The 8970-nt window shown below is 39.0% G+C and overlaps 1 non-coding gene across 1 annotated transcript; it reads right to left on the reverse strand.

Moving 5' to 3' along the window:
• Positions 1-5520: 5520 nt before the first annotated feature.
• Positions 5521-5624, reverse strand: LOC130938185 (small nucleolar RNA R71). Its single transcript, XR_009069360.1, has one exon. It is a non-coding gene; the product is annotated as a small nucleolar RNA R71 (small nucleolar RNA).
• Positions 5625-8970: the final 3346 nt, after the last annotated feature.

The raw sequence follows: 8970 nt of genomic DNA on the forward strand, positions 1-8970 counted from the left end.
GGCGCCCAATGGAGAGTAGACTCCAAAGGCAAGCCAGTCCAATTAAGAAGACTGGACCTCAAGCCTGTAGCTAGAGGATGGTTGGAGTTCATTCAAAGATCCATCATCCCTACAAGCAACCGATCTGAAGTTACTGTGGATCGGGCCATCATGGTTCATAGCATCATGATTGGTGAAGAAGTAGAGGTTCATGAAGTCATCTCCAATGAACTCTACAAAATAGCTGACAAGCCTTCATACATGGCACGGCTAGCCTTCCCCCACCTTATATGCCATCTATGTTACTCAGCTGGAGTTATCATAGAAGGAGATGTCTCCATTGAAGAAGATAAGCCCATCACCAAGAAAAAGATGGAGCAAACAAGAGACGTTCCTCACGGCCCTCAAGGACAACATGAAGAAGTCCATCATCAACAAATGCCTCAAGGAATGCACTTTCCTCCCAACAACTATTGGGAGCAACTCAACACCTCCTTAGAAGATTTGAGCCATAATGTGGAACAACTAAGGGTGGAACATCATGAACACGCCCTCACTCTCCAAGAAATAAGAGAAGATCAAAGAGCAATGAGGGAGGAGCAACAAAGGCAAGGAAGGGACATAGAAGAGTTGAAGAACATCATTGGTCCTTCAAGAAGAAGACGCCACTAAGGTGGATTCATTCCTTGTTCTTTATTTCTTTCTGTTTTCGGTTTTTAATGCTATGTTTATTTATGTTTTTGTGTCTCTACTTCATGATCATTAGTATGTAAACCATGCCTTAAAGCTATGAAATAAAATCCATTAGTCCTTCACCTCTCTTAAAAGAAAAATGTTTTAATTCAAAAGAACAAGAAGTACATAATTTTCGAAATTATTAGTGAATTTAGTTTAATTATATTGATGTGGTGGCAATAATTTTCTGTTTTCTGAATGAATGATTGAACAGTGCATATGTCTTTTGATCTTGTTGTTTATGAGTGTTTAAAATTGTTGGTTCTTGAAAGAATGAGGAACAAAGAGAAATGTTATTGATGATCTGAAAAACATCATGAAATTGATTCTTGAAGCAAGAAAAAGCAGTGAAAAAAAAAGAGGCGAAAATTCTAAAGCAAGGATCCAAGGCTTTGAGCATCAATGGATAGGAGGGCCCAAGGAAATTAAATCCGGGCCTAAGCGGCTAAATCAAGCTGTCCCTAACCATGTGCTTGTCATGAAGGTACAAGTGAAAAGCTTGAGACTGAGTGGTTAAAGTCGTGATCCAAAGCAAAGAGTGTGCTTAAGAGCTCTGGACACCACTAATTGGGGACTTTAGCAAAGCTAAGTCACAATCTGAAAAGGTTCACCCAGTTATGTGTCTGTGGCATTTGGTATCCGGTGGTAATACTGGAAGACAAAATGCTTAGGGCCACAGCCAAGACTCATGAGTAGCTGTGTTCAAGAATCAACATGCTTAACTAAGAAAGTCAATAACACTATCCCAAATTCTAAATTCCCCCAGAGACGCCAATACCTCTAAACTACAAAGGAAAAAGTGAGATGCCAAAGCTGTTCAGAAGCAAAAAGCTACAAGTCCCGCTCATGTAATTAAATTAATATCCATTGATATTTTGGACTTTATAGTATATTCTCTTCTTTTTATCCTATTTGATTTTCAGTTGCTTGGGGACAAGCAACAATTTAAGTTTGGTGTTGTGATGAGCGGATAATTTATACGCTTTTTGGCATAGTTTTTACATAGTTTTTAATAAGTTTAAGCTACTTTTAGGGATGTTTTCATTAGTTTTGATGTTAAATTCACATTTCTGGACTTTACTATGAGTTTGTGTGTTTTTCTGTGATTTCAGGTAAATTCTGACTGAAATTGAGGGATTTGAGCAAAACTCTGAAAAAGGCTGACAAAAGGACTGCTGATGCTGTTGGATTCTGACCTCCCTGCACTCGAAATGGATTTTCTGGAGCTACAGAACTCCAAATGGCGCGCTCTCAACGGCGTTGGAAAGTAGACATCCAGGGCTTTCCAGCAATATATAATAGTCCATGCTTTATTCGAAGATTGACGACGTAACTTGGCGTTAAACGCCAAGTTCATGCTGCTGTCTGGAGTAAAACGCCAGAAAAACGTCATGATCCGGAGTTAAACGCCCAAAACACGTCATAACCTGGAGTTTAACGCCAAGAAATACCTTAGCTCGTGGATTGATCAAGCTCAGCCCAAGCACACACCAAGTGGGCCCCGGAAGTGGATTTATGCATCAATAACTCACTCATGTAAACCCTAGTAGCTAGTCTAGTATATATAGGACCTCTTACTATTGTATTAGACATCCTGGATTGTATTTTCTATCCTGTGATCACGTTTTAGGGGGCTGGCCATTCGGCCATGCCTGGACCTTCTGCTTATGTATTTTCAACAGTGGAGTTTCTGCACACCATAGATTAAGGGTGTGGAGCTCTGCTGTACCTCAAAGATTAATGAAGTTCTATTTTCTTTTATTCAATTCCTCTTTTATTCTTATTCCAAGATATTCATTCGTACCCAAGAACATGATGAATGTGATGAGTTAATGACCCTCATTAACGTTCTCACTCATGAACGCGCGTGATTGACAACCACTTACGTTCTACATGCAACACAAGCTTAAATGTGTATCTCTTAGATTCCCCAACAGAATCTTCGTGGTATAAGCTAGATGGATGGCGGCATTTATGAGGATCCGGAAAGTCCAACCTTGTCTGTGGTGTTCCGAGTAGGATCCTGGGAATCCGGAAAGTCTCACCTTGTCTGTGGTATTCCGAGTAGGATTCCGGTAATGAATGACTATGACGTGCTTCAAACTTGCAACCTGCTGGGCGTCAGTGACAGACGCAAAAGAGGGATTCTATTCCAGTAGGAAGCGGGAACCAACCGGTGATTGGCCGTACTGTGACAGAGTGCGTGAGCATTAGCTTTCACTGCGAGGATGGGATGTAGCCATCAGCCATGGGTGATGCCTCCAGACTGGTTAGCTGTGCGAGTGACAGCCGCATAGGATATTTCCCCGAGAGGAATGAAAGTAGCCACAGTTGATGGTGAACCCCTATACAAAGCTTGCCATGGAAAGGAGTAAGAAGGATTGCGTAGAAGGAATAGGAGAGCAGGCGTCCGAGAGCTCTACAGCATCTCCATTCCGCTTATCTGAAATTCCTACCAATGAACCTACATAAGTATTTCTATCCTTTTTATTATTTATTTCTTTTTATTTTCGAAACCCATAACTGTTTAATCTCCCTAACTGAGATTTACAAGGTGACCATAGCTTGCTTCATACCAACAATCTCTGTGGATTCGACCCTTACTCACGTAAGGTTATTACTTGGACGACCCAGTACACTTGCTGGTTAGTTGAACGGAGTTGTGACTTCAAATAAGGACAATTATTGAATAAATCCATACAAAGACAAACAACTTGAAAAGAATAGTGATCACAATTTCGTCCACCAAGTTTTTGGCGCCGTTGCCGGGGATTGTTCGAGTATGGACAACTGACGGCTCATCTTGTTGCTCAGATTAGGTACTTTTCTTTTCAAAAATCTTTTTCAAAAATTTTTCTTTTATTTTCCGTTTTTCTAACCTTTATTTTCGAAAATAATTAATAAAAATACAAAAAAATTAGAAAATCATAAAAACCAAAAATATTTTGTGTTTCTTGTTTAAGTCTTGTGTCAATTTTTAAGTTTGGTGTTAATTGCATGCTTTTAAAATTTTTTTCATGCATTTTTTCGAAAATCCCATGCATTCATAGTGTTCTTCATGATCTTCAAGTTGTTCTTGATAAGTCTTCTTGTTTGATCTTGATGATTTCTTGTTTTGTGTCTTTCTTGTTTTTCTTGTGCATTTTGCATTCATATTTTCCATACATTAAAGATTTCTAAGTTTGGTGTCTTGCATGTTTTTTGCATCAAAAATTTTTTCAAAATAATGTTCTTGATGTTCATCATGATCTTCAAAGTGTTCTTGGTGTTCATCTTGACATTCATAGCATTCTTGCATGCATTCATGTTTTGATCTAAAAATTTCATGCATTAAATATTTTGTTGTTTTTCTCTTTCATAATTAAAAATTCAAAAATCAAAAAAATATATTTTCCTAGTTTCCCTCCAATTTTCGAAATTTTGGGTTGACTTGGTCAAAAATTTTCAAAATAGTTGTTTCTTACAAGTCAAGTCAAAATTTCAATTTTAAAAATCTTATCTTTTCAAAATCTTTTCAAAAATCTTTTTCAATTTTTTTTATTATTTTCGAAAATTTCAAAAAATATTTTTCAAATTATTTTCAAAATCTTTTTCTTATCTTTATATGTAATTTTCGAAAATTAGCTAACAATTAATGTGATTGGTTCAAAAATTTGAAGTTGTTACTTCTTGTTAAGAAAGGTTCAATCTTTAAATTCTAGAAGCTTATCTTGTAGTTTCTTGTTAGTTAAGTAATTTTTAAAATTAAATCTTTTTCAAATATCTTTTTCAAATTTATCTTATCTTTTATCTTATCTTTTCAGAAATTTATCTTTTTCAAAATTTGATTTCAAATATCTTATCTAACTTACTATCTTCTTATCTTTTTCAAAATTTGATTTCAAATCTTTCTCAATCAACTAACTAACTTTGTGTTTGTTTCTTATCTTTTTCAAAACTACCTAACTACTTTTCCCTCTTCTATTTTCGAAAATATCTCTTTCTTTTTTCAAAAATTATTTTTAATTAATTAATTGTTTCATGTTTCAATTTTCGAAAATCACTAACCCTTTTTCAAAAAAAAAAAAATTTTATTTTCGAAATTTCCTTCTTCTTTTCTTCTTCTATTTAATTATTTAATTACTAACACTCATCTTCACCTCTATTCATCTAAATATCCGAACCTCCTTTTTCATTCTTCTACCCCCTTTCTTTTTCTACTAACATAAAGGGAATCTCTATACTGTGACATAGAGGATCCCTTTTTCTTTTCTTGTTTTCTTCTTTCATATGAGCAGGAACAAGGATAAAGGCACTCTTGTTGAAATTGATCCAGAACCTGAAAGGACTCTGAAGAGAAAATTAAGAGAAGCTAAATCACAACAATCCAGAAGAGACCTTCTTGAAAATTTCGAACAAGAGGAAGAGGTGATGGCCGAAAATAATAATAATAATGCAAGGAGAATGCTTGGTGACTTCACAAAGCCAACATCCAAGTTTGATGGAAGAAGCATCTCCATTCCTGCCATTGGAGCCAATAACTTTGAGCTTAAGCCTCAATTAGTTGCTTTAATGCAACAAAACTGCAAGTTTTATGGACTTCCATCTAAAGATCCTTACCAGTTTTTAACTGAGTTCTTGCAGATCTGTGACACTGTAAAGACAAATGGAGTTAATCCTGAAGTCTACAGACTCTTGCTTTTCCCTTTTACTGTAAGAGACAGAGCTAGAGTATGGTTGGATTCACAACCCAAGGATAGCCTGGACTCATGGGATAAACTTGTCACTGCATTCTTAGATAAGTTCTTTCCTCCTCAAAAGTTGAGCAAGCTGAGAGTGGATGTTCAAACCTTCAAACAAAAAGATGGTGAATCCCTCTATGAAGCTTGGGAAAGATACAAGCAGTTGACCAAGAGATGTCCATCTGACATGTTTTCAGAATGGACCATATTAGATATATTCTATTATGGTCTCTCTGAGTTTTCGAAAATGTCATTGGATCATTCTGCAGGTGGATCAATTCACCTGAAGAAAACGCCTGAAGAGGCTCAAGAACTCATTGACATGGTTGCAAACAACCAGTTTATGTACACCTCTGAGAGGAATTCCGTGAATAATGGGGTACCTCAGAAGAAAGGAGTTCTTGAAATTGATGCTCTGAATGCCATATTGGCTCAGAACAAAGTGTTGACTCAACAGGTCAACATGATCTCTCAAAATCTGAATGGATTGCAACATGCATCCAATAGTACTAGAGAGGCAGCTTCTGAAGAAGCTTATGATCTTGAGAACCCTGCCATGGCAGAGGTTAATTACTTAGGTGAACCTTATGGAAACACCTATAACTCATGGAGAAATCATCCTAATTCTCCTGGAAGGATCAACAAAAACCTCAACAAGGTTTTAACAATGGTGGACGTAATAGGCTAGGCAATAGCAAGCCATATCCATCATCTTCTCAGCAACAGACAGAGAATGCTGAACAAAACAATTCTAACTTAGCAAATATAGTCTCTGATCTGTCAAAGGCCACTTTTAGTTTCATGAATGAAACAAGATCCTCTATTAGAAATCTGGAGGCACAAGTGGGCCAGCTGAGTAAGAAAGTCATTGACACTCCTCCCAGTACTCTCCCAAGTAACACAGAAGAAAATCCAAAAGGAGAGTGCAAGGCCATTGATTTAATCAAAGTGGCCGAATGCACCAAGGAGGAGGAGGACGAAAATCCCAGTGAGGAAGACCTCCTGAGACGTTCCTCAAGCAAGAAGGAGTTTCCTATTAAGGATCCTGAGGAATCTGAGGCTCATCTAGAGACTATAGAGATTCCTTTAAATCTCCTTCTGCCATTCATGAGCTCCGAAGAATATTCATCCTCTGAAGAGAATGAAGATGTGAATGGAGAGCAAGTTGCTCAATACTTAGGAGCTATCATGAAGCTGAATTCCAAACTGTTTGGTAATGAAACCTGGGAAAGTGAACCTCCCTTACTCATTAGTGAACTAGATACTTGGATTCAGAGAACTCTACCTCAAAAGAAACAGGATCCTGGCAAATTCTTAATACCTTGCACCATTGGCACCACGAGCTTTGAAAAAGCTCTATGTGATCTTGGGTCAGGGATAAATCTTATGCCACTCTCTGTAATGGAGAAGCTAGGAATCATTGAGGTATAACCTGCCTTGTTCTCATTACAATTGGCAGACAAGTCCATAAGACAAGCTTATGGAGTAGTGGAGGACGTGCTAGTAAAGGTTGAAGGCCTTTACATCCCCACTGATTTCATAATCCTAGACACTAGGAAGGAAGATGATGAATGCATCATCCTAGGAAGACCTTTCCTAGCCACAGCAGGAGTGATAGATGTCAACAGAGGTGAGTTAGTCCTTCAATTGAATGGGGACTACCTTGTGTTTCAGGCACATGGCCATCCTCTGTGACAAAAGAGAGTAAGCATGAAGAGCTTCTCAGTTCAGAGTCAAGAAGAGCCCACACAGTCAAACTCTAAGTTTGGTGTTGTGAGGCCACAATCAAACTCTAAGTTTGGTGTCCAAACCCCATATCCAAACTCTAAGTTGGTGTTGGGAATATCACACTTAAGTTGACCTGATCACCTTGTGGCTCAAAACAGAGTCAAAACAGAAGAAAAAAATTTTCACCCTGGAGGACGCACGAGCTGGCGTTCAGCCCAGAAAGAGCATCTGGCTGGCGTTCAACGCCAGAACAGAGCATCTTTCTGGCGCTGAACGCCCAAAACAAGCTACATCCTGGCGTTTAACGCCAGAATGCGCACAGAGGACAATCTGGCGCTGAACGCCAGAAACAACTTGAAACTGGCGTTCAACGCCAGAAACAAGCATCACATGGGCGTTTAACGCCCAGAACATGCATCAATGGGCGTTTGAACGCCAGAATGATGCATGAAGGCATGTTACATGCCTATATGGTGAAGGAATGGTATTTGTTTTCACCTCAGGATCTGTGGACCCCACAGGATCCCCACTACAGGATCTGTGGACCCCACAGGATCCCCACCTAACATATTCCCACCTTACTTCCCAATCCTAGTTTTTGTGATGTGATTCCCCATGTCACAATTCCCAACATCTTCTTCATCAATCACCTCAATTCCTCTTCCCAATTACCCCATTCACCATTCACATCAACCTCCTCTTCCCCATACACCCCACCTACCTCCATACCAACATCTTCTTCATCAATCACCTCAATTCCTCTTCCCAATTACCCCATTCACCATTCACATCAACCTCCTCTTCCCCATACACCCCACCTACCTCCATAAAAAAATTCAAATTCAATTTCCCACCCATTCCCACCCAAATTGGCCGAACCTATACCCCCCTCCCTATGAATACCCTTCTTTTCTCTTACATTTTCACACAACACAAACCCACATTCTCCAACATAGCCGAACCCTCTCTTCTCCCTCTCTACCATATTTTCTTCTTCTTCTTCTTTTCTTTTCTTGCTTGGGGACAAGCAAATTTTAAGTTTGGTGTGGTAAAAAGCCTAAGCTTTTTGATTTTCATTCACCATCAATGGCACCCAAGACCGAAATTTCCTCAAGAAAAGGAAAAGGGAAAGCAAAAGCTTCTTCCTCCGAGTCATGGGAGAAGGAGAGATTCATCTCCAAAAGCCATCAAGACCACTTCTATGATGTTGTGGCAAAGAAGAAAGTGATCCCTGAGGTCCCTTTCAAGCTCAAGAAAAATGAGTATCCGGAGATCCGACATGAAATTCAAAGAAGAGGTTGGGAAGTCTTAGCCAACCCATGCAACAAGTGGATTATTGATGGTTCAAGAGTTCTATGCCAATGCATGGATCACTAGGAACCATGACCAAAGTATGAACCCAAGCCAAAGAATATCCACAATGGTTAGGGGGAAATACTTGGATTTCAGTCCGGAAAATGTGAGGTTGGCGTTTCATTTGCCTATGATGCAAGGTGATGAACGCCCCTACACAAGAGAGGGTCAACTTTAACCAAAGGTTGGACCAAGTCCTTAGGGACATATGTGTGGAAGGCGCCCAATAGAGAGTAGACTCCAAAGGCAAGCCAGTCAATTAAGAAGAGACTGGACCTCAAGCCTGTAGCTAGAGGATGGTTGAAGATTCAAAGATCCATCATCCCTACAAGCAACCGATCTGAAGTTACTGTGGATCGGGCCATCATGGTTCATAGCATCATGATTGTGAAGAAGTAGAGGTTCATGAAGTCATCTCCAATGAACTCTACAAAATCTGACAAGCCTTCATACA

The sequence above is a fragment of the Arachis stenosperma genome, chromosome 6 (genome assembly GCF_014773155.1).
Source record: "Arachis stenosperma cultivar V10309 chromosome 6, arast.V10309.gnm1.PFL2, whole genome shotgun sequence".
In the NCBI taxonomy this organism is placed as follows: Eukaryota; Viridiplantae; Streptophyta; class Magnoliopsida; order Fabales; family Fabaceae; genus Arachis; species Arachis stenosperma.